This window comes from Synchiropus splendidus, chromosome 14 (genome assembly GCF_027744825.2).
Source record: "Synchiropus splendidus isolate RoL2022-P1 chromosome 14, RoL_Sspl_1.0, whole genome shotgun sequence".
Classification (NCBI taxonomy): domain Eukaryota; kingdom Metazoa; phylum Chordata; class Actinopteri; order Syngnathiformes; family Callionymidae; genus Synchiropus; species Synchiropus splendidus.
This window is the reverse complement of record NC_071347.1, coordinates 19,886,001-19,913,584: the sequence shown is the minus strand read 5'-3', so window position 1 is coordinate 19,913,584 and position 27,584 is coordinate 19,886,001. Positions and strand designations below refer to the sequence as shown.

The 27,584-nt window shown below is 44.6% G+C and overlaps 1 protein-coding gene across 3 annotated transcripts in view; it reads right to left on the bottom strand.

The window, feature by feature from the left end:
* The window catches only part of il34 (interleukin 34), an 88,627-nt gene extending 61,870 nt beyond the window's left edge, over nucleotides 1-26,757 (bottom strand). For all 3 annotated transcript variants that reach the window (XM_053884579.1, XM_053884581.1, XM_053884580.1), the window contains exon 1: nucleotides 26,593-26,757. The gene's annotated coding sequence lies outside the window, so the exon portion shown is untranslated. The remainder of the gene's footprint in view (nucleotides 1-26,592) is intronic.
* Between the last annotated feature and the right edge of the window lie 827 nt (nucleotides 26,758-27,584).

Sequence of the window (27,584 nt, the reverse complement as noted above, 5' to 3'; positions counted from 1 at the left end):
CCATCGGAGCGACTGAGAGAAGCTGATCCTCATCCCAGCAGTGTCACGCTTGGCTGCAGACGACCTTTCAGGCATTTCTAATCTTTATGAGGCAATGACAAAGTGCCCTCAGGAGTGTTGTGCTGGGAACAAACAACTGTTCTTTCCAACCACAAAAACAACAGCACCGTGAATGTGACGCAAATAGGTTTAGCTGATCAAATTTCTTTCATCTAATCAAAGGGTTCTTTTACTTAGGAACAAACTTTGACATTCTGAACCTGGCATCTGGCTTTAAGGCTAACCAACTCTACAGCGGAGTGACTGCACTTCAAGTGAAAATCCACGGGAATTATAAGACAGTAATGAGAGGTTGTCATGTCATGGTGAGGCAGTCACTGGAAACATCTGTCGACCTTCTTGCCACCAGAAGCACCCACAACCTTCTGCTCCTCAGCGTCAAGCAACAGATGCTAGTAAATGAGTATATGAGCTAGTAAATGTCAATAAAAGTACTTCCTCCATTGAGTGATGACTGTTGTCTCTGACCTCACCTGTCAGTTTCCAGGTTTTACATGCTCCTTTCAGTCAAACTGAGAAGTTAGTTCTGTGAGATGTGAGAGAGCAATTGTCCAGCGTTGGAGATGGAGATGAGGGAGACGGCCAGGTGTAGACAACGGTAACAGCAAAAGTAACAGCAACAGTGGAGTAGAACTTTTATAGTGGGAGCCGCCATGATCTATGGTTTACAGACTTGTCAATAAGAGAAAGAGCAAGATATCAGCACATGGAGAGGTTTCAGAGGTGGAGGTACCAGGGGGCCAACCAAGGAAGTTCATAGGTGAGAGTCAGAGTTGTACTCTGAATGCCTCTGGTGTCATTTTATAATAGAAAATGTAAAAATTCAGCCTTGTGCATTGCAGAGCTCACATCTGTCTACAATTTCAAATTTGCCATGAATCTTTTCTGAGGCTGTTTCCCATAGAAATGGCCTCAGAGTTTTCCCACTCCAGATGTGGACTGTTATTTGAGATCAAATGGCACTGATACATACGTGGCAGACATAAATGCTGAGCCACAATATTACAACATGACATTTCCTTATTACATTTGACTGCCATTTTCACTCTGTTTAATTCGGTGTTGCACTGAAATGTATGGAGGGGATTAATTCATATTCTATGGCTGAGTGCAATAACTTTGCATTAGAAAAAGAGGCTCACGTTATAGCGCTTATAAAGCTGATTCTGAAAATAAACAAGCGGTTTTTTCACTACGTGTGCAATCTTATAAAGTTGAAAGTTGAAATACAATTTTAAAAACCTCAATGTGAGAGTTGCATCTTCAGTAACCTGTACTGTAAATGACATTACACCAAGTGTGTTTGGAAAAGACCTCCAAAAAAACCCTCTTCTTTTGGCTGATACCTTTATCCAAAGCAACTTGCAGAGGACGAATCTGTAGTGCTGCCGCACTGGTTTTCTCGCAAGGATTCACACCCATGACCAGCTGGTGAGCTAACAGCCTACAATGAAAGCAGAGCGCACACTGAGAGTCCAGAATGTTACCGACTGTTTGGAAGGCACTGAAGACCTGAGTGGACACCAGTCACGAGCGTCCACCTGTGGCCCGCAGGAGAATAATGTGCTTAGACGACACAGACATATTGTGTTAAAGCCAGGCATTTTAAATCTAATTCTGTTTCCTGACTTATTTATTATGTGGCATGAAGTTGGTTGGAAGGAATCAATTGCGCTTCTTCCGTCCGGATGGGAACAGATTTGATTCCGTGCACTTACTTGATCCATTTCACCAATTACTGAACTTGTAAACAACTTCCTGAGTGCAGCTGCAAAACACTAATTCAGATACGCGAGAATTCTATGAATAATTTGAGCAGAAGAAACACAGACAGTAGTGGCACTCAATATTCTGCAATGAATGTGGCTTGACTCCACAGTTCCACTGTGTTTCCTGTTTGTGTGTCTGATTCATTGATGAAGCTGGAAGTACACTCATGTTCAGGTATTTGTTAATGAAGCCAAGTCAGTCTGCACGTGCTGCACGGCAATTCATCATTTTGTCATAATGTCCATTGTGCTGAAACTAAAATGTATGGAGGTGAAGACTCTTTGAAAATGGCTTCTTTGAAGACGCCCCATGACTTTTTCAGTTTTGTCTTCATTGTGGGCACATGGTCATGGACTGTATCTGGATCTGTACCTACAGCAGTGGTTCTGAAGCTTTTTGATCTTGGGGCCCACCTTTCCCAGAACAAATGGGCCCGGGGCCCATTCAAGAACTAGAACTGATTCATGACTCTCGTTTTCGTTTGTGTTCAATAACCATATTTAATCTACTTACACGCAAACAAACCAAAACCTTGCGAAATGACATGAAACCATGTGATCATCTCAAAGATATTTATTCATCATTGAAAAGTCCAACCAGCAGCAGAAGCAAAGAAAAAAAAAAGAAAAAATACACCTGATGCAAACTGTTGAGAAAATAGTGAAAACTGTACATCATTAATACAATGCCAAATAAAGTAAATATAATAAAACAATGTCAGAACATCTATCAATATATTTTATATTCAAAATAAATTCTTAAGAGGATATAAGTAAAGTGTAAATAAAAGTATTGCCATAAAATTTTTGGAATTCATTTTAAAAACTGCTTCAACAGTTGCTTTCAAGAACAGTTTTTGCTCTTGTAGACGTGGCATCATTTTTTTTTTCTTTTTTTCTTTTCACGAACTTCTCCACAGTTGGTAACTATCACAAATTTGCAGCTGTCAAGTCAATATAATGACACGTTACTGCCACCATATGTGGCTAGTGGGTTAAAGCTGAGCGTCTTGCGGCCCTCACGGCCCAAAGGTGTGAAACTTTTAGCGGCCCTATAGGGTGTTTTTCAACCTTTTATAAGCCACAGCACCCTTGCTTCATCGATTTTATCACTTCTCTTTTGCATGATTTTATTGTAGTTTTGAGTTTCCAGACAAATCCTTAGCATTCCTTGGCTGACCTTGCTTCCTTAAAACAATTATTATTTCACTCTTCATATTTTGGAGCGCATTCATTTTGTTGTGCATCTAGTTTTTCGCTAACTTTTAAACCACGAAACAAACTTTGACAGTCTATGAGCATCAATAAAGTTTTGAATCCGTTATCTTTGTTAAAAAGAGCTGCGGTGCAGACAGTCTTTGGCGTCGCAGGTCAGACAAGGATCCCTCCCTCCCTCCCTCCCTCCATGATTCTGTGGTGAAAGGACCTCACACAGCGACGATCTTCAAGTCACTTTTGCGTCCTATTTTGACATCAATGTGTCATGTTGCCCCAGGTGTTTCACAATTTTGTTCCTTCACCGGTGACTTGCAAAAGGGTGAGGCTGGGGTTAGAAAGCACGCATCAATTGACACGCTGATGGTGCTGTAGAAGCGTGACTGAACTGCACCTACGTACCAGCGGAAGGAGCGCCATCCCATCCGTCCGGATAAGATGCCAAGGGCGGAACATGAGCTTCAATTGAAAGCCTAACGCATCAGCATGCAACGCTGAAGGCTGATGTTGCCGTCAATATAGGACATACTTGGAAATGGTTGCTATTTAATGCCGTGGAAGTGAGGATGTGTTGGAGGCAGGTTTCTTGACATCCATAATCCTCCATTAATCTTCATTAGAACATATGCTCAAACCAAACAAGGCTCCACCGTGGCATCAGTCCAACCACCCAGAAGCCGCACGACAGTTATGCCACTTTACTTCATCATGTTGTTGCTATCCGTGGTGATGTTGAATCAGTGTCGAAGTAAACCACAGAAAGATGGACTCAGTAAACCATCGCTGAGTCATGAGAAACATCCGTCATGGCGACGCCACAGTGGGCAAGCTTCCTCACTTCCTCACGTGTTGTGACAACAGACAGGAAACAAACTGTTTACGGCAATTCATCGTGTCCCCCACTAACAGAAACAGCTTCAGTCTGCGGTCAAGGCAGGTTTCAGAGAGTCAGCAAGTACAGGAGGCTGACCACAATTTTTCCAAGCAAAGAAATGAACCGAGTGATTCAAACACATCTGAGTTGGCGTCCTCTCTGGGTTTGCCCATTTTCCAGGTCCGCCACTTGAATTTACATGGGGGAGGTCGGACCATCTCACATCAAATCTGACACCGACTGGTGCCCTTGTCATGACATCAGGACTCACATGTTACATATTAGGAGGGACGGTGACATCGCTGTAATTGATTTCTGTTGGCTCCGATCATCCTAAAATATTGACTCTTCCCACTCTGAAGCGCCGCCAGACATTTTTACAAACACATTCAAAGTCACAAGCAAACCGGCTGCAGGGTATAATCATTTCAAAATATTGAGTTTGCATTTGCCCGTCTCGTTTCACCAGATGTTTCTGCACCAGCCGCAAGATGGAAGATGGAATTTGTCTTCATCTGTTAGTCACGCAGACGGTCGATTGGAAATGTATTCTACCAGGAGATATTTTAGTCATTTACAAGAACAAAAGCACTTTTAGCTGCAACATTAACATTCTCCCTCTTTTGTGTTGGGTGCAGATTGAGATGCAATGATCCTCAACAAAGAATGACTTCTCAAAAAGTAAGACCAAGCAACAACAGGAGCTTCAGGTGGATGGACAGTGAAGCGGTGTCACTTCCACAGAGACTGGTTTCCTCTTAAGAAATCTGATACCACAGAGTACAGACCGTTGTGATCAACAAGCAGGTGTACGATCTGTTCTTTTGTCATTGTGTCACTTCCCTAAAAGGGGCAATGCACATCACAATAATGGGCTGCTTTTGTCCCAGTTTTGCTCCGTTGTCATCAGAACTCTCACTGAGATGATCTTATCAGAGAATCTGTTGAGAGCAGTGTTGGGCAAGTTACTTTAAGTTAGTAACTTAGTTACAGTTACTAGTTACCACATTCCAAAGTAACTGTTACTTCAAGTTACTCATTACATTTTTTTAAACTGTATATTGCAGCAGAGCTCCAACATCATCATCTTAGGGTCGGGAACCAGCAACATTGGGACAGAATCGGGCCCATTATGGTTACTTGTGTTCTGCTGTTTGGCTGCAGTGGCTTCTCCTGTGGCGTCAGACGAGCGAACCTTAGCAGCCTCTGCTCCTGGCTCTTTTCCCACGATCTTGGTCTGAAGATCTTTCGCCAGATTGGAACTGCTTGTTTCGGATGTGCATAGTGTTTTCGATCCTCCACATAGCTTGCACGCCACGAGAAGAGTGAATTCATCCAGATATTGTAAAAAAAAAAAAAACGGTTGAGGGTGAGAATTGAAAGTGTCAACCACATTTACAACAAAAAATCAGTATGTGTGTGGGGTGAGCCCATCGCTCCAGGAGAAGGAGTCCAAGCCCTTGAGGGGGGGCTCTTCAAAAGTGCGGTAAAGATGGAGCATGAGATTGATCAATGGATGAGTGTGACTTCTGTCATGTGGACTCAGATGTAAAGAATGAGCTCAGAAAAGAGAACAAGATCACACATGCAAGTGTTGCATTCACAAGGTCCCTGGACTCTCAAGCAATAGGCTGAGAAGCTCTAAGTCAGTGTTATTTCAACCCGGGTGCCGCGGGACACTAGTGTGCCGTGAGAGAGTGTCAGGTGTGCCGTGGGAAAATGATCCAGTTTCACCTCATGAGTCCGGAGATAGAGGTGGGCGACATGATGACATTAAATCATGACAATTAGAAGGTGTTGACGGGCAACCGACGTGAGGAGATGACATGGATTCACTGATCTGTCCCTCAGTCAAAGCAGCGCTACTCTGGTGCGCGGCGCTCCTCTTCCCACACACTCACAGCCAAGAAGCCGCTCACATGCGCAACTTCCAGCTGTTTTAAAACCTGATGCGCCTCTAACTTGACCACACACTTTCACCACAGAACGATGAAGGGAGGGAACTTTGTCGGAAGTGCGAGCTGAGATAATAGAGCTAGCGGCTAACATGATGTCTGACTTCTAAACTTAACTGATACTCATAGACTGTCAAAGTTTGCTTTGTGGTCTAAAAGTTGGCGGAAAACTAAATGCACAACAAAATAAATGCGCTCCAAAATGTGAAGTTAGAAAGAATAATTGTTTTTATGAAGCAAGTTCAGCCAAAGAATGCTGAGGATTTATCTGGAAACTCAAAACTACAGTAAAATCATGCAAAAGAGAAGTGATAAAATCGAAACAGTTATTTAAAGTGATTAAATAAATAAATAAGTCATGATATATTTTTGCCATATTGCCCGCCCCTTTCTGGACACATTTGAAACAAATACATTTTCTGCTATTTGTTTCTGCAAATAGCCTGGCAAAATAACTAGTGAGTGTCAGTAGCTGAAACAAATGAACAGGGGTTTTCTATAGGACTTTAAGCACAAGTGTACTTTGGCCGAGGTTCCTTTGGTGGTGATTTTTTCAATGAGCCAAGGGTTCTGTGGCTAGAAAAGGTTGAAAAACACAGCTTTAAGTAGAAGCTGAAGTAACTCTAAGTAGAACCACCATGACACCACACAGAGATGGCAGCTCAGGTGGAGCGGGCATCTTGACGGGACGTTGATGAATGGAGAAGTGTAGACCTCCAGAGGAACTGGGGTGAGGCCACTTGATGGATAGATCCAACCTTTAATCGACTCCATCTTCCTACAGAAGTGTGCATGGGTTTTTGAAAGAGGCACCATATGAATGACTGTGATCCATGACATACATGAAATTGTGCTTCAAAAATATAAAGCGTCATTGCACATTTTTCAAGTGTTGATTTTTCATCCTAAAACCGTTTAGCCGCTGACAGCAAACACAGTCTCATGCAAGTGCCTGTGAAAAAAAATGAAAAGTCGTGCTTAATGTATTCTATAGAAATCTGGATCTGCTCAACAGCTACAGAGCTTGACCAAAAATGCTTGAATTTAATGCTTTTCATACCAAACATGCCTGTCATTGGGACAGTGCACGTGTTTGTGTAGAACAGAAGAATACAGTGCTTTGCGTACGTTTTTCAATGCATGTTTATATTGGTAACCGTTAAAATCTGGAGCAGTTTTGACAGTGGATGAGATTCAGCATGTCAGTTTGTAAAGAGATTGTGTTTGTCAGCCAGAGCTATATGGAGCTTTATGAACGATAAAAAAAATCTCGCCAGAAGGAGAGGGTCTCTCGCTGAAGTCTCGCGATTCAAAGACATCCACAACCGCTTATGTGTGGACGGGTCACGAGGGCAGCAGCTTAAAAAGGTCACAACAAACGCCCTTAGCGATTAATGCTGTGTCCCATTTCTCACCCCAACACTGGGTGTCAATGTAGTGATCCCTTCAAACCAAGGGAGCTCCGGAGCTGACTTGGAACCAAGTGGGAATGTGAAGTGTGGGTAGATTTCCGGGATACAAAAGTACTTTATTTAAAAACTGGATAGGACAACAGGGACATTTTAGTAACAGGGACTACTCTTCCGTTTGTTTACTTTCTCTCGTATCACACGTTAGCGACCCACATGGTCCGACAACATGAACAATACAACAGATCTATCACTGCAACATAGCGGCAAAGCCAGCTTCGGCTCCGCCCATTTCTTCTCTGTTGGTTCACCAAACCAAGTGAGATGATCAGCACCGATGCAAGAGTTTGCAAAACCATTGGAGCTGGCAATTCCAAAACGTCTTCGTACGCTTGATATGCAGGAAACAAAACATGGCACGGCAGCCAATGACACGTTGTCTTTACGCGTGATGTCATGAAGTGTTGTCAGTTCACTTCACTTCGCTAGTGTTAGGGTGAGAAATGGGACACAGGCATCATCCCGCCACCTGGTCCTGGGTCACCCCCTGGGTCTCCTCCCAGCTGTCTGTGCCTAAAACACCTCCAGGCCAGGATGCATCCTCATGAGATGCCCGAACCACCTCAAGTGACTCCTCTTAGCAGCTCTCTCTCTCTCACTCTCTGAGTGACAGAACTCCTCACCTTACACGCCTGCCACCTGTCGGAGGAAACTCATCTCAGCCACTGGTACAGTACCTGGTACACTTGCATGTCAGAAATCATATCTCATTCACACACTTGACGAAAACCAGGTGCACTTTCACCTGGCAAGTCACACATCCTTGGAGCAATTCTGAGCCTTGGTTATACAGTTCATTGACTGTTGTGTGCAGCGCGCTTGACCTGCACATGGGGCTGACTGTTACGGCCGTCTGAGATGTTCCACGCTTTGCTTCGAGCATAGACATCTGTGCTGGTCATAGGATTTTGGACTTCCAAAATGATCCCAAGTGAATTCTGATAATTCTCTCGATGAGTGATTTCCGGGCATGTGCTCAACCCATGATAATGATGTTTCTATTCTGGAAAAAAAAACCTTGATAATGCTGCAAATCACTCTAATTCTGTGGCATGTGCACATCTTGGCAAGACTCAGTTTTCTAGGACGACGTCCAACTTCAATTAACATGTCACAGGCTATATTCCACAGCAATAGCAAACCACAGATGCAGTGGAGGATTCTGGGAAGAGGAAGCCTGGACTGCTTTGCTTCCAAGGCTGCCCGAGGAACTCGGATTATTTCAACAACTCTGCCATCTATTTTGGCTAAAAATGAATGATCCAATGATCCAGAGTTTTGTCTCCATGGAAACGTTCTCCAGCAGTATAAGAGCTCCAGCATGGCAAAGGGCCTGTCCCACGGCCTGCTCACCTCAAGGGAGTGGCCAGCCAACCTTCTTGAACTTGCTGAGATCCTGTCACAAATAACCCAAAGCTAAAGTCCACCGGCAAAAAGAGTTGTCTTCAAAAAACTTGAAATCTTCATGGATGCCACTCCTCCATACTGGGTCAAGAATGCCACCAACTACACCTTCGGCTTTGGAGGTGAAACGCTGACTCCCTCCTGTTTGTGGGAAAACATCATGCTTTTCGTCACGACTCTTCTTGGTAGGAAATTGCTGTTGGCAAGTGCAGAGCCTCCACAGAGATGTTTTGGACGGGAGAGCGAGCGGGCGGTGTGGGTTTTCTGTTTAGTGAGCTTAAGATTCATGTAGTTCTGCTAAGTGTCAACAGTAAATGAAGCGGTGCACCACTGAGCGAGAAGCCGCAGGGAGGAAAGCAAGTACAGCGGAGAGTGAGGTCAGGCTTCTCAGCAGGAAACAGACAGCATTCTTAGTACCTGTAGGAAGCAAACACTTGCGTCGAGGGGGTACGCTCTTGGGTTACACCAGCCTTAATGAAGAGTCAGAGTTCAAAAGAGCAAAGGTTTGGCGCCCACTTTCAATGTGTCGGTGTGTTGTGTGGGGAGGCTGAAACTGTTTGTCAGGGCAGGAATTCTTTCTTATTGACCATTTTCAAATCTAATTTCACTTATTCATTCTTGATGTCATGCCGAAATTAGTCAGTGCCTCCGACAGGAAATGCCATAATCGTTTAATCCGATTGATAACCGCCACGCTGAGGCATGTAGGTCGGATCCAGGAGAGAAAGAACTACCCGGTTGTAACAGAGCCCTGATTTGATATGTGACTGTCAAAAACATTTGAGCATTTCTGATGCATAGCATGTTGTGATTCCTTCTCCAAAGATTCAAGCATGGATCCCTGGTGTTTCAGAGACGTCTGCTCAGGTTCCCGCCATGCCTTTAGCAGCTCAGAGGTTTGTCGACCCTCCGATAAGGACCATAAATCGTAGGAGGAAAAAACCCTGGCTAGCTCATGAACCCAGTTTGGTGGGGGCACACACACACAGCTCCCGCTTCTCCAGGTCCCAGATGAACAAAGACAGACTTGTTTGTGAATGTGTCTCAATGTATATTTCTGAAAAAAGGTCTTTGTTTCTCTACTAACCCAGTGACCCACACAGGACATTCAAACAAGCCAGATGCCCTGAACATGTGATGTGAAAATTGATATGAATGGTTGATTGTTATATTAATCATCACAGATTTCTATGCGCTAGAATGTTGAATGGAGTTTACGACCGCGGCAGGAGAGGAGGAGGACAGCAACAGGTGATGGAACTCATTCCACCAACCAAAACTGGGCGATAGGACTCTGCAACAGAGTTTTAAAGACCCAGTTTTTTTTGCTCTTTGCCCTCTTTTTGCTTGCTTTGCTCTTCTTTTTGGCTCCTCCGCCTCATATCAACTTGCCTGCAACCAACCGACAACCAACTTCTTCATGACGGCTCCTGCTCAAGCCTCCTGCAGAGACTCCTGCTTCTCCTCCAACTCTTGAAGCCGTGCCAGCGCTCCACTCTCTACACGTCCAAGTTTGAGAGTGACTGAGAAACTCCTTTAATGTTGCACGTCGCCCTTGTCCACCAGCGGTCTGCACGAGCCAGCGTTTCCCTGGGAACGGCCCTGCCACTCCACGTGATTCGGAGCCGGTAACCGCGATGAGTCCAACTTCAAACAGGCTTCCTCTACTTAGAGTTTGTTTGGCTTCGCTAAGTGTTATTTATGATAACATGAGAAATGAGTCTATCTGAGGGACAGCTCGTACGGAGAAGTTAAAGAGGCCAGATGGTTTGGACACGAAGAGAGGTGTGCTAAAGTTGGGCCAAGAACAAAGACAACCGCTCAGGGATGAGAGCAGATGAAGAGGACAGGTGTGACTCAGGGAGGAGGACGGAGATGAAAGAGGCGACAAATGATGGGAAAGAAGGGATGCAGCATCTCGACATTTTCCCACTCACAGCATATTCTTATAATATCCACGTCACAGACGCAGGCGCCGGTGATCAAACCATTCAGCACTTTCACTACAAGCATGAACAAGCTGCTTTCGAAACGTCAACCACATCAGTCGAGCGCAGATGGACTCAATTCCAGACAACCACTCCAATCTGATCCGGCTCTTCTGGGAGCGTCCAGTATGTCCAGGGAATGTATCTGAATCTACAGCGCCCCACCAGGAGTCCGGCTGAGGGGCGATGGTTCCACACCTAGTTTTGGATCCTTCATGTTGCTCTTTCAGTATATCTGCTTAGTCCCGCACTGAAAGTGAATAAGGTCCCTACAGTGTGAAAGCAGCAACATATGAAGCCACAAAGCAAATGAAACCTAAACAACGTGAGAGTCTCTAAGGAAGAGACTTCAAAGATCAAGAGCAACTGGCTGATGGAAACAAACAGCACAAGATGGAACACAGACGCTGCACTCACACAGTTCGACAAAACAGGAATAAGGAGCAGAACTTGAGGAGTGTTCTTCTCTCTGCTCCTTTTCAATCTAAAATGGTGAATGAAATATAAAAATATATATACGTAAGGTACCAGAAGAATGCACCATGAATAAAAAAACACAAGTCGCACCAGACAGTAAGTCGCATTCGTGGAGGAATTTATTTTATGGTACAGGACATTATTTTTGGCCAAAGATCGCTGTGAAAATAGTGGGATATTTGGGAGACATCCTCTCCGGCATTGGTCGTGTCGTCCTCTGCTGCGACCTCGAATATGGTTGACTGATCATTGCCAATTGTCTGTCAGTTAGGGACCATCAACAAATTCTTATTCGGTCAAAGTGTTTGAGAAATCATCAATGAAAAAAACGACCATTTTAGAAGAGAGAATCGTGGAAATATTTTTATCACAGTAGAAAAGGGACTGATTGACACTTTTCTATAAATATTTATTCACACCATGTGTAATATTTCTTCAAACTTTATGGTTATGGTAAACTGCAGACTGATTTAACCCCAAAATAAAACTGGCAGAGCAGCCTGTGAAGTTACAAACACAACTGGGTTCCACGAGAGAATTGAAAGAACATAATGGTTTCCTGCACTTTGTTAACTATTATATTTAAACATAAACAAATAATGATGTTGGAGACACTCCAGTAATGCAGAGAACAGAAGTGACCAGTTAGTAACTGCTAACAAGTGGGCTGTCAACACAGACTGCACTGTGTCAAAACACATGTATCAGAAATAAAATTCATTTATTGTGAGAATTACTGTTATGGCCAGAATGGCTAAATATATTATGCTTCTTTTTTTATCCCTAACTTATACTATTCCTCAAGTACACAAAATAAAATGAACTTCATACTTGTCGCCGAGGCTATCTTTCCAAAACAAACACTAGTGAACACCATATACATGTCAATGACGATTATTTCGACATACCAAACAAATATGACACTCATTTTAAACACCTTGCCATAATAGCCACCTGAGTACACAAACATCCCATGAGTGAATTACATCGGATGGCATCCATTTGCTAACATTGTTAGCGCGTTGTTAGCTTTGTTAGCATTGTTAGCGTTACATCATCGACATTCTGGGTGAAGCATTGTATGCAGATGTAGCGCTAAATTATGATGCACAGTTATATATTTATTTCTGAATGCCATAAAAATCCCACCAAAATGCAGTAAAGCTTTTAAAAAAAAACATGTGGGACAATGAGCTCTGAACCAAGGAGTCAGGGCTCCCTCGAAACGACCCGTTGCTTTAGTAAATCAATGCCAGTTGTTGGAGTCAAATATCCAGGACACATGCTGATGCTTACATAAATCGATCTGTTTCCGAGAATCACTTCATACCTCTTTATTTATCATTTAGCAGAAAAATATGTTGTATCTTAATTCAACTTTGATCGAAAGACTAGCGCAGACATGGAAGGGATTGAATAGATTTAAGCGATAACGCAACCAGGGCTGTATTGAGGTCTGACACTCTTCGTGGCACCAGTTCTTTTTGATGTGAGAGTCAGATTACAGGGCTCCAACCCATGGAGTTTGGGGAATGTTTGGAGTGTTGTTCTGGGTGTGAGCCAGACATAACCCATGCAACAGCAAACCTGACACCATGTGATAGCGCTAATGCTATTGGAAAACACTCAAGAGGAAGTCGATCACGTCTTTCTATGTAACCGTTCTATGTGGCTTTGTGTTTGCAGTCGCCAAGATGCTCGCTCCGCTCAGAACTGTTTGTTCTCCTCCCCTGGGCTTCGCAAAGTCTTATTTATGATCACATGAGAAATTAGTCAATCTGAGGATCAGCTCGTACGGAGAAGTTTGGAGAGCAAGTTAAAGAGGCCAGATGGTTTGGACACGAAGAGAGGTGAGCTAAAGTTGGACCGAGAACAAAGACAACCACTGATGCTCAGGGATGAGAGCAGATGAAGAGGACAGGTGTGACTCAGGGAGGAGGGCGGAGATGAAGGAGGCGACAAATGATGGGAAAGAAGAGATGCAGCATCTCGACATTTTCCAACTCACCGCATCTTTAAAACCAGGTTTTACTGTCCCAGTCACTGAGGAAGACGTGCAGTGGTCACATAACCGCTCTGCTGCCGTCACTGATGTGTGGTGGGTGATTTCCCTGACTCAGCAAAACAGGCGCAGACACAAACTCAGCGGTGGCTGTTAACCCTTGGAAATTACCTCCACTGGTAGCGTTCTGCATTCCACACGATCACAGTCGACCTTGTCCATGACCTTAAAAGGCAGTAAAAGGCTGTAAAAGCAGCTGCTTTTAAAACCTAATGTGCCATTTGGAAAGATTAGACGGAGGTAAAGACCTTAAATTTCCCACCTCAACTGGTCCCACTCTCAAGGGAGCTGGAAAAACCTTTGAACCATAACCGATACAAAATAACTTCACGACTATTGATCGCAGAAAAAACAACTACAAAAACCTTCAGTCAGATTGAGACTGCGTTTTTTATTCATCAAATCCATCCATTTCTTTTTTGCCTGAATAGTTGTGGGGCCAGTGACCCAAGCAAAGGGGTGTCTCCTCAGGGGAATAGCAGGGGATTACAGGGTCAAAGGGACTTAATGTCCCCAAAAACACTCACGTGAAGCACAGAGCCAAGGATCTTTCCACTGGGTTACTGCACACACAACTGCTGTTCCATGAGTAATTGTTGACTGTTAGACTTGTTTGAAAATATTGTGCAGAGCAGCGCTCATAGACTGATGTCCAAAAACACACCTCTAACACCAAGTAGTACCGTAATTTTTACCCTGAATGGTATTGGTTGTGCATACATTAGCCAATATAATTACACTCACCACATCAGACCAATGAAATTGATATTTCCTTGAATTCCTTGAGCAAAGCTCCAGGAAAAAAATGGGCAAAAACTTTGCTTTAATCTCAGTAAATCATGGGCAATTTCATTGGTCTGAGAAAAGACTAAATATCTCAGCGGTATGAAGCTTGTTTGCCTGTAAAAATCAAAATATTGGCCTCAGTGTTCGCAGCATGTGAAAAAGGTAGGGGCTTATAGTATGGAAAATAAAGATTGAAAGTGTTGAAATCAGCCACTAAGCGAATACTTTCATCTCCTTCCTGTCATAAGGATTTCGCCATGAGCGAGAGAAAGAAGTCCAACCATAGATTGGACTGTTCCAGGATTACCCTATAAGAGAATCCTTATGTCTGGAGTTTGTTAATAGTTGGCTCTGAAAACAGTCGGCAATTGTAAATGTCAAACATGTTCAATGTTTTTACGAACAAATATGAAACTTGAACTGAGGCATGGAGCGGAATGTAGCCAATCAGGAAGCTATCATTCTCAGTAACAAGAAAGCAAATCACATGAAAAATGCATTTTTTTATGATGAAAACAAGTCAATGCAATCTGCAGCTCAGACCCGTCACTTGTGAGACGTGCTGCGATGAGGTTATCGGTGCACAAAAAACCCTCAAACTGCATCTTTTCGATTCACTCAAAAGAAGAAAAGTTCTATCGACCGCAACCTGGATGAGTCATTTCCTGTGGCTCACATCAGGTTTCAGAGCAATAATGCCTGCATCCGTATCACTCTGCTTCCTCTCGGCCATGACTCAGAGGTGGCTAAATGGAAACTCAATGCTGCAACATTCCTGACCACCAGATTTCTCCAGGGTGCAGACTTGGCAAAAGTGTTTGCTGTCAACACCAGCTGAGGCACTGAAGAGTTTGAGAGCACACATCAAGCACATTAGTCACGTCCTGGAGCCAGGTGAGGGGGCTACAAGCAGGTTTACCGTGAGCTGCCTTATCACCATCGGAGACAGGAAGTCCCCTTTGCTATTAGTCCGTTGGATAAGTAAATGCCCTTCAGGTTCTGTTCTGTGTCCACCACGTAAGTGAATGAGTTACCTGTCATCTGAAATATTCATGGACACTTCACTCCTCCTGAGGTTAACGTATGCAAGCAAGGGTGAACTGATAAGTTGCTCCCTCGACCGTGTGGTGGCAGCCATCTGGGTAACTTCTGGATTTCCCTGGACAGGAAATGTATCCCATATCTCAAATGGGTCCCACCGAGTTGCTCTGCTTCTAACAACTATCAACAATCTAAGGAGCCTGTTCTCTTCATGGAAACACGGCATCACATAAAAATGTATTGGAAAATAGGCATCGCTATTTTCCATTGTTCATTCAGCACACAATATCAGTAAACATCTGCAAGCATTATGCCTCTTAATGCTATGGCGCACCATCCTAAAGCAGGCGTGGGCAGAGTGTGGTCAGGGTGCCACATGCGGCCCTTTGCCGGAATCACTGTGGCCCTCACGAGGCCACTGTGATTCAGGACAGTGTTCCTCATCACGCAAAATGCGTCCCAGACATTGAGCCTCATTTCACCAGCGTGTATTTTGACCAGTACTGTAACCACACTACCACCACTGCTCCGGTGTAACCAGAACCCTTGCAGTGTAGACCATGACCCTTATGGAGATTGTATTGCCCACTCCTGTTTCTAAGCTTCTCCTGCACACTTTCTGCTACTCTGTCTGTCACAGGTTTCCACCTCACCTGCATGCTCTTCCTCGCCTCCCCATCATTCTGGCTGACGGACCCCAAATACTTCATGTCCTTGTCACTACCACTGCTTCCTGCAACGCTGTAAACTTGGCAAGTTTGGCGCTGACTTTAGCGACTTTCTCTCTTGGCGACTTTTATTTTGAGAAGCGACAAATTTAGCAACTTTTTCTTTATCCCCGTTTTCATTAAAAAGCATGTATTTGACGTCTTCAGAAGGCTGTGAGGTCCTCCCCACTCCAAAAATAAATAACAGTCATGATGAAAATTAGACGATAACATCATTTAATTCTAGCGACATCTAGGGCCACCAATAGCATCTTAGATCTTTAGCTCTTCCTCCCTTGCATTTACACACGTCTTCTCTCCACCGCTCCCGTCTTTTCTCTCCACACGTCACTACATCATCACCAAACATCATCATCCACGGAGAATCCTTCCTAGCCTCAGTCCCTACACTTCTCTGAGCACCTCTACTTGGTGTGTGTCCTCCAGGAAAGCATTTCATATGTGTACAGGAGTGAGGCCTTGATGTCTTTCACAGGAATTCCAGCTGGGAATGCGAAATCGTCCAGGTGTTTGAACAGAATGTTAAACGGCACATTGCACAGATGTTTACGATGTTCAGTTAATGAGTGGAATTGACGAACAGCATGGGATCAAATTGAAGCTGAGGGTGTCTAATGTGTGGTCACGCGGTTCTGAGCCTCCAGGAGTTCAGACATCTTCTTTGCTTCGCGCCATGTGTCAGCCGCCTCCTGCTTGACCAGTCACGTACCTATCGTCCCAGTCAAATTTATCATCTTCTCGACCCTCATTTATCACACCCGTGCTCCATCACACCACACAAGACCCTCAAAGCTCAAACCTTGAACCTTGACCCTCACGTCACGGCTCGATTGCGTCAATGGTAAGCTGTGTTGCGGGGCATGCATTCATAATATATAAACAGCCCCTCGTAATTCACACATGTTTGAAGCTGCTTGTCATTCAGCACCTGCTTTGCTACCCTCACTCCCCCGTGACGAAGACTCCACAGTGGTTTGGCGGTTTGGATGAAAGAAACCATCTTAAATCATTTAACAGGAGTCATGAAAGTCAGCCAACGCAGGCTTTACCTCCTCCACCTTCTGGGGCCTCATGTATCAGTACCTGCTTCATTCATAGTGAAACCCGATGGACGCTCTTAACGCCCATTTATGCTCAACGTTACGCCTTCTGTCTGTGCTCTGCATTCATTTCCTCAGGCTTTCTGCGCATTTCCACAAAGCCTATGGATATGGGCCAAACAGAGCAGTACCACCGGACACCATGAGGGGCAGTGTTGCTGTTACAACCCAATACATAGCTCTAGTGAGACACAAAGAAGACATAACAATGGAGGAAATTCTCCGTCCTCCAGTGGCGATATATTTAACAGCCTCACCGACCACCGCTTCCTACAACGCTGCCTCCATGTGTCTCTGATGTGGACATCCTGCGATCACCACTGGGCGCCACCAATGGACCAACAGCGACAGAAACGTGCTTCCGCCAGCTCAGAAGTTGGATACAAAAGTGTGTCTGCCATGTTTACGTGTGTGCACAGCTTTAATACCTTTTCAAGAAAGCGGTTGGCCAACTCTGATCTGCAAAACAGAAAATCTGCCAAGCAGAAAAGAAAACACTACAGGGCCCCTTTAGGGAGGATCTGCTTTTCATTCATGCAGGTTCTGTTCTGTGCTTGCCAGTTACATATACCAAATAAAGGTATGGAATTCATCACAGAGCAGCACTTAGAAGAGGCCCTCCCACAGTGCTACGAGTGGTTTCCCTCATCATCATCTCAGAGTATTTTCTTTGCATCTTCTAAAGAGATCAACGCTGCCCATAAGTCAGTGCTGCACATCGGTCATGTTGTCAATGATGCGGCCTCATGTGTGCAGTCTCATGAAGGGTATATCTTCATTCCTCTGCTGCTCTACGCTCTTACCTTAGATGCTGTTTCCCTGGGATTGTACCTCACGGTGACCGGCTGTTGTTGATGCTGATGAAATAATTCATGTCACTTTCCAAAAGGGCAAGAAGATGCAACTCTTCCAGCATTTATTTCTCACTTGTTTTTCACACTCTTCTCAGTCTGTCCTTTCAGTGGCGAGTAGAGCAGGTCGTCCACTGATCATCCTTGCTAGTCAGATCTCCTGATCCTCTTCATCCATGTCCTCCTCCTCACTTTTCCATCGCACCTCTCCACTTATCCAAACCTTATGGCCAGCTGACCTTTCACCGCCACAGTCCAATGAAGCTATAAAGCTTCCCTCTTGTTGCTACCCTGGGGTCACACGTGTTTCCACCCTGCACTATCTTCTTCGCCTCAGTTCATTATTTTAGATGATGGATGACTGAAATATGTTTTTCTCCACTCCCTGCATTTCCTCTTCCCCTTCTGCCTCCCTTCCATACACGCATGTATTCTCTCAACATGAGTAGTTCAAAACATGAAACAGGATCCTGTGGATTTACGGGCAAATCCAGTAGTGATACAATCTTGTTACGGTGCCTGATAAAGCTGCCCAGCTTCCATATTGGAATGTTTCCATACATTCTTCTTCATTCATTGGCCGACTGTTCTCTTCAGCAAAACACAAACACCATCAAAGTAAAGAGAAGAGAGTATGGTTCCAACCTCGGGGCCTGTGTGCAGGTGGGTCTGCAGTAGAGTCTCTCTGCAACATTTTATCATCTAGCAAAAGCATTTCTGAGTGATGCACTGTTGTTGCTCCGGTCAGTTGTCAGCTGAGACCAGCGCTTCTCTGCAGCTGGGACGGTCAATAGAGGCGAAGGTGCCCCAGGAGAGTGATACTATACTCACGGTCATAAAATAGTGGTTACATGGAGGTAACCCCAGGTCTATTTGGTTCATGGACTTAATGGATTTGTCAGTCGTTGCCTTTCCCCTGAAAGATCTTTAATATACCCTCTGCCCAACCAGTGGTCCCTTTGTAAAAGCCCTGAGCTGCAGCGCATCATCGCCAAAACCAGCGCATTTGAGCGCTTTAATGTAAATAAATCGCCTGTAATTTCATTGGTCTGATGTGGCGAGGCTCGATCTTTGTGACATAAAGCCCATTGCCTGTTGAACTGTTCAGGTTCAAGTGACTGTGACTGAGTTTATTGTTGAGAGTGACTCTTATGGAAGCACAGTTGAATAAGTTTGTTGATTTGGAAGCGTTGAAACAGACGATAGAATGGTTCGCTCTCACACTACTGGTAGACAGCGATCGTCGTAACACCCACCTTTAGTTTAGAGTTATCAGTGAACCTGCTGTTTTGTTCCATGGGCAGAAACTAAGAATCCAAAGAAAACTGCAACAAGCAGATGGAGAACTTGGAGTCAGACTCACTCTAAGTCAGGGATCCACAAAATGGCTGCAGAGGGTGCAGGTTTTTGACCCCTGCTCTAAACCCAGAGTTGCTTCAAGCTGGGTTCAAATCAAACTACAAGACTCCATCTTCTGTTTGGTTCCCAAATGATGACTCGCAAGTTTGTTTTTGCCCAGCATCAGTCACAGGTTTGTTTATTTAAAAGGTGAGGCCTCATGCCGGCACGCAGTCACATGAGAAGATCCCTGCTAAGAATGTTGAAACCTGTTCATGTAGTTTAGGTGGCGAGACAAGATTTCCCAGCATGCCGATCACATGTCAGGTAACTCGACCGTCACGGAAGGATCCAAACAATCCGCACAGTAGAATGGACTGGACATTTCTACAGTAAAGCGCCTGGAGAACTGCTCCCACCGAAGCGAGGTGTGTCCCACAAGACAACTGCCACGCTAGAACCAACGTAGTGTGCAAACATCTCGTGCAGTTTTACAGAACCTCAGATGTCAAGTGAGACAGCATCACGGGTAAATGTGGTCTCCACGACCCGGCAAAGAACTGGCCTCCGATTTATGCTGGGTGTCTGTTTCCCCTTTTATGGATTATTTTATTTTTATGAAGTATGAAAAGTCTTACTGGCTACACAAGTCATAAATGTTTACGAACTGCTATCAGCATATATGGCTGTTTATCTGTAACTTGTTGTAGTCCTTCAACTATTTAAAGGGTGCCATGTCTAGGATTATGACATCAAGATCATAATCACTTATAAAAACCATGTTTCCCAATCATGAAACGTCCTTTAGCTCAGGAAGCTTCTTCCACCTTAGCAAAAGGAAGTTCATTCAAGTGTACTTTATCCTTCACCTTCACCTTCACCTTCTTCTGCCGCTTATCCGGGGTCGGGTCGCGGAGGCAGCATTCGGAGCAAGGAAGCCCAAACTTCCCGGTCCGCACAAACCTCCTCCAGCTCCTCCCGGGGGATCCCGAGGCGTTCCCAGGCCAGACCGGAGACATAATCTCTCCAGCGAGTCCTGGGTCTTCCCCGGGGTCTCCTCCCGGTAGGACATGCCCGGAACACCTCCCCAGGGAGGCGTCCAGGGGGCATCCGGATCAGATGCCCGAGCCACCTCAGCTGGTTCCTCTCGATGTGGAGGAGCAGCGGCTCCACCCCGAGCTCCTCCCGGATGACCGAGCTCCTCACCCTATCTCTAAGGGTGCGCCCAGCCACCCTGCGGAGGAAACTCATCTCAGCCGCTTGTATCCGCGATCTCATCCTTTCGGTCACTACCCAAAGCTCGTGACCATAGGTGAGGGTGGGAACGTAGATCGATCGGTAAATCGAGAGCTTCGTCTTGTGACTCAGCTCTCTCTTCACCACGACGGTCCGATACAGCGACCGCATCACTGCCGCCGCTGCACCAACCCGTCTATCAATCTCACGCTCCCTTTTTCCCTCACTCGAGAACAAGACCCCGAGATACTTAAACTCCGCCACTTGAGGCAAGACCTCTCCACCAACCTGGAGAGAGCAAACCACCGTGTTCCGGTCGAGAACCATGGCCTCAGACTTGGAGGTGCTGATCCTCATCCCGGCCGCTTCACACTCGGCTGCAAACCGACCCAGCGCATGCTGAAGGTCCCGGTCCGATGAGGCCAGCAGAACAACATCGTCCGCAAATAGCAGAGATGAAATTCTGTGGTTCCCGAACCGGATCCCCTCCGCCCCCTGGCTACGCCTAGAAATTCTGTCCATAAAAGTGATGAACAGAACCGGTGACAAAGGGCAGCCCTGGCGGAGACCAACATGCACCGGGAACAGGTCTGATTTCCTGCCGGCAATGCGAACCATGCTCCTGCTCCGGCCATACAAGGAGCGGACAGCCCCTAGCAGAGGGTCCCGCACCCCATATTCCCGGAGCACCCCCCACAGGACATCGCGAGGGACACGGTCGAACGCCTTCTCCAAATCCACAAAGCACATGTGGACTGGTTGGGCGAACTCCCATGAACCCTCGAGCACCCGGTGGAGGGTATAGAGCTGGTCCAGTGTTCCACGACCGGGACGAAAACCACACTGTTCCTCCTGGATCAGAGGTTCGACTATTGGCCGAAGTCTCCTCTCTAGTACCCTGGAATAGACTTTTCCAGGGAGGCTGAGGAGTGTGATCCCCCTATAGTTGGAACACACCCTCCGGTCCCCTTTCTTAAACAGGGGGACCACCACCCCGGTCTGCCAATCCAGAGGCACTGTCCTCGACTGCCACGCGATGTTGCAGAGACGTGTCAGCCACGACAGCCCTACAACATCCAGGGATTTCAGATACTCCGGACGGATCTCATCCACTCCCGGGGCCCTACCACCGAGGAGCTTACGAACAACCTCGGTGACTTCGGCCCGGGTGATGAGAGAGCCATCCGAGTCCTCAGTCCCCGCTTCCTGAGTGGAAGATACTTCGAGGGTCTCCTCTCCTCAATCCCGTCGTACTTTATCCTATAACTGAGAAATCATACTTGCAGTTTACTTTTTAATACATTGTAAATACTTAAAAGTCACACACTAGGGTATATTTTTACTCAAGTATACTCAGAAAAATTAACTTCAAGTACACGACTTTTGTCTTTTGGAATTCATGTGTATTGTTTAGTAAACAAGCAAAGGATCACAGGAAGGGAGGGTGAACAGGGGTAGAAAACTCTGGATATTGTTTTCTTCTCATTTAACAGGTGTACTTTCATTGAATTCACTAACATTCTGCCACCAGCTACAGGTGATATGTAATGTGGTATGTCGACATGAGTTGGTGATGTACTAGCTTGATAAGCATATCGCCAACTGTATACAGCTGGAAGGTGAATGTTTACTCCTATGGGTGGTGCACATGGTTAACAATTTTTTGTCTACAAAAAATGAATAACTGAAATGCGGGTAAGAAGTATATACCTGGTACACAAGTTGTGTACTCTTGCATGCTTACTGAATACTATGAAGTATACTTTAGTAAACTAAAAACACTTCAATTTAGTCAGAAGAAGTATAAAAATGGTATACTTTCTAGAAACTACTGGTATATAATCTGGAGTATACTTGTATACTTGTACTCAAGTATACTAAACAAAATGAGCGTCCAGTATTCCAGTTTTCAGCTGCCATCTTAGCATGGCAACTGTGACTTTGCATACACCAAGATTGATCCTGATCCTTTCATACTTGCATCCAAAAGTCAAAAAAGTGTTTGTTGTCTCACCTCTTCATCCCAGCATCAAAGCGGTTGGTAACCAAATGTTGTCTGCATGGTCACCTCGTCCAGACTGAAGTTTGACGCCGCCACCATTGCAGACGACATTTGGCTCATAGTTCCCCAACAACATGACGTTTGTTTACACTTATGAATTCAAACTCAACAACTCTCATATGCCTTTGTGACGACCTTTTCGATCGGTGGTGGGCGATTCCATTTCCGAGGAAGAGACAAGAAAATGACTGAAGAAAAATCGTGTTGAATCGAACTGGAGAAGGAGAAGACAGGTGACGTTACTCCATGGAACTGGTTACATATGTTGCATTTTGTTCACATTTAATTTGAAAGAATCTCAGTGTTTACAATAAAAACTGGAAGATTTAAGTGCTGGACAACTTGGTAGCAGAACTATGGAGCCATTATGGTCCTATGCTTTGCATCGTAGAGTAGCTCTGCCATGCAGTCAACAGGACGTTCTTGCAGGCCGCCGAAGGACACATCAACTTACTCTACTCTTCAGTTAAACACACTTACACATCAATCAAAGGGGATTCTATTTTCCTCCAGATTCATTTCAAATGTGCATTTGTTTATGATTAGATGACATGACATTGATTAAACCGCCTTTATTCTGCCCACAGTGGGGAAATTTTCATGTCAGATTTAGAGCCATGACCTTGACTGGGACCACCTCGTGGTTCCAGATGCCTCTTCATCATCATTGCAGTGAAGATAACATCCGTTTTTTTTCCCCATTTAGTTGGTTGTAAAATGTCAAATTTCTGCGGAGAGAAAGGAAGTCCTGTCAGCGAGAGCACATGCTGTCAGACCTCTGCCAAATCAATTGGGAGACTTGATCTTGTGACATTAGGATTCAATTTTTGAAGCAGATGCAACTTGTTTAGCCCCCAGTTTTCGTTACGTAAAGGGACGGAACCAGGCATTTAATGCTCTTGGATACCTTCACTTGACATGGTGATTAAGGTCCAAAAGTGATGGCATCCACTCCACTTTGAAGTTGCGAGACAACGCTCACATTTTGGAATCACTAGCAGCTCTCAAGCCTTCTCAAGGGTTTCCAGGCTCAGCAAAGGTCAGGAAACAACCCAGAGGTCGGAGTTTCAGTTCCAAGATGCCCCGCCTTTAATCCACATGTAACCACCTTTGGCTTTCATTACTCTCAGAATAATTAAAACAAATAACCTTAATTCACAGGGGTCATGTCAGAGCAACACCACCGCTTTATGATCCCTGTGATCTAAAGTGATTCCAGGCATCACAGTGATTCCTGTAGTCAGTCAAGTGAGAAGGGCCTCCACCCCAGCAGGCGTCCTTGATGATGGAGCCCTCATCACTCAGGTACCGTCTGATGTAGCGTCCAACATCTGAAACTGCATCACCATGGAATTTGGATTTGATGATGCACAACAATAAAAAAGTAAAAGATCTAATCTATACATACATAAAAAATAAAAATGATCTATTTTTGGGGTGCATATGTGTTATGTGTGTGTGTGTGTGTGTGTGTGTGGTTGGATACAAATATAAAGAAAGTGTTGGGTATATATATATATATATATATATATATATATATATATATATATATGGGGTGCACATATATATGTGTGTGTGTGTGTGTGTGTATAAAGAATTTTAAAGTGTGCAAATATAAAACAAAAAGAAAAAAATTAAAGAAAATAATCTATTTTTGGGGATATATATAATTTTAAAGTGTGCGAATATAATACAGAAAGAAAAAACTTATAAGTAAATAATCTATGTTGTGGGGTGTGTATTATATATATATATATATATATCTCATTTTAAGGCGTGCAAATCTAAAACAAAAAAATAATGAATGAATGAAAAAAAATTTGATGTGATGGTGACAACAGAAAAGTTAGCTGGACACCAAGTTTACGCTAACGTCACGGGACAAGGGACGAAAACTTCATTATTATAACGAATGTTAACGTGTGAACAGACAAGCGAACACAACATGATGGATGAAGGACCGCTGAGGCGCCAAAGGAGTAGCGGGCTTGTAACGTGAGACTCCAAAACATGTGCTGTGACTGACTGGGGTTAGGATAATGTTTAGGACCATCTGTTGCCCGCCCTGCGTCCCAGTGTGAGGGGGATTGTGAGGAGAGTCCCTGCAGCGACTGCAGCCGTGTCACGGGCAATTGCTCAATCGCAAGCTGAGCCTGTTTAGGCAGTTAAAATGGATATTGACTGTGTGAATCGCAGTCATTTACACGCCTGTTTGAGAGTATTAAAGTGTATAATCTATAACACAATTGCCTGCTTATACAGAGCAACAGTGATGAAAGATTTTTAAAAAGCTTCTAGTTACAGTGAAGAAATGGGGACTCACCAGTTATTTGTGTTCATAGTCGTGAATCCTGTCGGCCACAAAACAGACCCTGACCAGAGTCCAGCTCAGTCCCAAGTTGTTGTTGTTGTTGCCTTTGCTGGAGCTAGCCGACGTAGCGTTAGCTTCTGTTGAGTGACTCAGCATTCTATGAGTTAGCTTCAGTTGCTGTGCCTGTTTTTCATAAGCTTCAGTTGTGCGTCATTTGACTCAGCTTCACTTGCGCTAGCTTCTTTTCTGCTAGCTTCAGCTGGCGAGTGAAAAAACAGGAGTCACCCACACCGATGGTGCGATCCAAGATGGCTTCCCTTGAACGTAAACAGGAAGTTTTCAATGAAACGCATCCATGACATTTGTGTCCATTCTTTATCCTGCAGATGTTCTAGTTGCCAAAGGGGACGTTGCTTCTATCTGGACATCATTTTCTCCTTATCCAACTTTGATAAGTGGAGCACACTGATCTCGCCAGAGACCCCACTTCCGAAGAATCTGGAACACAGCAATAGCATCATTTTCAGTTCAATCCTCGGCTAACTTCACCCATCTATGGGCACCTATCTGTTTTCCAGCCTTGGACATGTTATATTCTGCCCCAAAGATTGTTGTGGAAGCAAAGTTTGAATGTCAAATGTGCTGACAGGGGACAGCCACGGTCCAAGGATGGACCCCTGTGGATCCCCATTCTAATCTGTTTGCACTGCTGAATGCAAGTGCCTGATCCATCCGCGGATGGAGATGCTAGCATCTTCTCATCCAGCAGGAAGAAGGCCAGTCCCAGGGGTGACGTCCTGAGTCTCCATGCATTAGAGTGTTCCAGATGGATCCAACAGCACGTGGATTGATTCCTCTCCTGATTTGATCTGACTGGCCATGTGGCCGACCTGATAATGCTTTCCTGATCTCCGTCGCTGTCACGTTCTGGAACTCATGGAAGTCAAAGCCTTTTGTCTTCCATTACGATGACACATCAACGCTGACCACAAGAGAATCTTGGTTAGTGTTTCAGTATGAGTCAACGCCGAGTACAAGCACCTTGAAAACAATGGGCTCCTCGTCTTTGGCCCACAGTCGGGTGTGATCCTGCCTAGCTGCTGTTTTGAGGTGAGGACGGCTCCATAAACATCTCCACCGTGACGGGTTTGAGTTTTTCACAAACGTATGGTCCAAAGGTTCAGATAAGAAATGAAGTCAAACTGGAGACATCCAACACCGTATCTCAGACTGCTGGTGAAGATGTGCCACCCACACCATTAACTGCATTGTTTGGAATCTCAAATTCACCTTCCATGTCCTCGTCTGTAAAAGACTCTGTACCTTCTTGTCTGGAGAAAATAATAGTAAGATAGAGGAGTGCCACCCCCCCTACTCTTATTCATTTGTTTTTCCTGAAATTGGAAAAGATCAGACTTTCTCTCATAAATTCATCAAATACATTTGAGAAGGTTTGAGGCTCATTTTCTTCTTTACTTTTATACCGGATTAGTTTAAAATTCAAGCTGCTGATATCTTGAGTTATCCTTATTTTTTATTACTATTGACTGGTGTATTTTTCTTTGTTATGTGTCTCCTTTTGTTTTTGGGGTTCATTTTGTTATTAAGTTTTATTTTAGGAGATAAAAATGTAAAATTTTTCCATTTATATATTGCTCTTGTAGTATTGTATGTTGAAAAAATTGAACAAAAAAGTGAGGAAAAAGCAAACTAAAGTACGATATCTAATGAACACTTAAAATACAAAACAAAACAAAAGAAATGAAGTCAAACTAAAACACAGCTGGCGAAGAAATGAGACCTCAACCATCGCAGGTTAGGTCACACTCACAAAATGACTGACCACGACTGAAACCAGATCCTTACCTTACAGCGCCGTCATTAATTCCTTATTTATCAAATGAGTGAAAAAATTGAACTCCACAACAGATCCGCCGCCGTCACTGTTCCACTGTCAGTTAGAAGTAGAGTGACGTTTATTAAAACCAGCCAGAGAGGATTTACCGCCGGCTCTAATCCAGTACGTGTTTTATGAGCGGAGGAGCAATTGAAAGTGTTTATGCAAGAGTCTGGGGTTTTATTTGGGGCTTGATCTACGAGCCAGTCATACGGTTGGAAATCTGGCCTGCTCCATCAAAGCCATAGCGATGAAGGCTGCATCCTCCTGGGAGGTGGGCCATCACTCCCACAATGCACTTCGACTGATGATTCCTGAAATATTCCAGCTTTTGTTCTGAAACTCCTCCATTGAAAACCAATGGGGGTGAATCAGAATGAGAATTTCACCACTATTTCAATGGCTTATGGCTCCTCCATATTTTCATGTAGAGACTCCATTCAAAGCTTAAAACGTAGCCTCGCACCTTTTCTTTTAGCCAGTTTTCAAAAAATGCTTCTCATCTAAGAGTGAGGGGAGCCAGAAAATGTTTCCCTTTTTGGCCTGGGAGAAAACCGTGCATCACAGACATGTTATTTGCTGCAGTTTCAAAGAGATACTCGTCCTCTTTAACAATTTGTGTGAGCCTCAAAAATGCTCGACGAAACCTGTCATCGTGCCCCATTGACTCCCATACAAATTGTAGATCTGGCTCTCTGGGAAAAAAAAAAACGTGAAATGTCTCTCATTTTCAACTCGCTGCCCATCACAGACCGTTTACTGTATCCTGTGAACAACCTCAGGATTCTCACGCTGTGCTCATTTTTCCTGTATCTGCTGAGGTTTTTGAGACATCCCTGAGTGTTCTTGACAGTGACCTGTCTGAAGTTCAGCTGCAGCCACAGCGTCCAGGTGTGAAAGAGGCGGGGCTGCATTTCTATGACAACTGGGTTTGTCTGTACGTAGAGGCAGCTCCAGCAAG